Source organism: Myzus persicae, unplaced genomic scaffold (assembly GCF_001856785.1).
Source record: "Myzus persicae strain clone G006 unplaced genomic scaffold, MPER_G0061.0, whole genome shotgun sequence".
Lineage (NCBI taxonomy): Eukaryota > Metazoa > Arthropoda > Insecta > Hemiptera > Aphididae > Myzus > Myzus persicae.
Window position 1 is genome coordinate 126,027 of NW_019104163.1, and position 319 is coordinate 126,345.

Here is a 319-nt window from a genome sequence, read left to right on the forward strand (position 1 = left end):
ATCTGCGGCGGGACCCGCTGGGACGCAAGCGCCTCCCGGCATCGCGTGGCCGCGCAAAAAAGCGATGCGAACACCGGAGGAACACACGCAAGCGCGCGGCCCACTCACGCCTACGCGAGTATTACGGGAAATCGTGTGTGTCTGTAGGTATGCACATACCGTGTTGGAAACGATTCTAACTATACAATATTATTTATATATATATACACCTATTAATCATATATGGGGTATTGGGGTGAACACGTTTCGTTGGTTTCGACAGGCATGTCGTGCGGGGGGTGGTGAGTCGACCAACGGCGAAACGAGAGAGGTATATCAT